Below are 1,056 nucleotides of genomic sequence, written 5' to 3' on the forward strand. Positions count from 1 at the left end.
CCAGTAGTCATATGCTTGTCTTAAAGATTAAGCCATGCATGTCTAAGTATAAGCTTTTATACGGCTAAACTGCGAATGGCTCATTAAAACAGTTATAGTTTATTTGATGGTCTTTACTACATGGATAACCGTGGTAATTCTAAGGCTAATACATGCGCACATGCCTCTTCCCCTGGAAGGGCAGTGTTTATTAGATACAGAACCAACCCACCTTCCGGTGGTCCTCAGGTGATTCATAGTAACCGAACGGATCGCGTTGACTTCGGTCTGCGACGGATCATTCAAGTTTCTGACCTATCAGCTTTCGACGGTACTGTATTGGACTACCGTGGCAGTGACGGGTAACGGGGAATTAGGGTTCGATTCCGGAGAGGGAGCCTGAGAAACGGCTACCACATCTAAGGAAGGCAGCAGGCGCGCAAATTACCCAATCCTGATTCAGGGAGGTAGTGACAAGAAATAACAACACTGGAAATTTCATTTCTAGTGATTGGAATGATAGGAATCCAAACCCCTTTCAGAGTAACAATTGGAGGGCAAGTCTGGTGCCAGCAGCCGCGGTAATTCCAGCTCCAATAGCGTATATTAAAGTTGTTGCAGTTAAAAAGCTCGTAGTTGGATTTCTGCTGGAAGCAGCCAGTCCGCCCTCAGGGGTGTGCACTTGGTGAATTCTAGCATCCTTCTGGATTTCTCCACACTTCATTGTGTGGAGTTTTTTCCAGGACTTTTACTTTGAGAAAATTAGAGTGTTTCAAGCAGGCTTGTCGCCTTGAATACTGCAGCATGGAATAATAAGATAGGATTTCGGCCCTATTTTGTTGGTTTCTAGGACTGAAGTAATGATTAATAGGGACGGTTGGGGGCATTCGTATTTAACTGTCAGAGGTGAAATTCTTAGATTTGTTAAAGACGAACTACTGCGAAAGCATTTGCCAAAGATGTTTTCATTAATCAAGAACGAAAGTTAGGGGCTCGAAGACGATCAGATACCGTCGTAGTCTTAACCATAAACTATGCCGACTAGAGATAGGAAAACGTCATGCTTGACTTCTCCTG

The 1,056-nt window shown here is 43.9% G+C and overlaps 1 non-coding gene across 1 annotated transcript; it reads left to right on the plus strand.

Moving 5' to 3' along the window:
• TGME49_458960 lies at nucleotides 1-1,056 on the plus strand (the record flags this gene model as incomplete). Its single annotated transcript, XR_001974240.1, has 1 exon — nucleotides 1-1,056. It is a non-coding gene; the product is annotated as an 18S ribosomal RNA (ribosomal RNA).

The sequence above is a fragment of the Toxoplasma gondii genome (genome assembly GCF_000006565.2).
Source record: "Toxoplasma gondii ME49 unplaced genomic scaffold asmbl.460, whole genome shotgun sequence".
Classification (NCBI taxonomy): domain Eukaryota; phylum Apicomplexa; class Conoidasida; order Eucoccidiorida; family Sarcocystidae; genus Toxoplasma; species Toxoplasma gondii.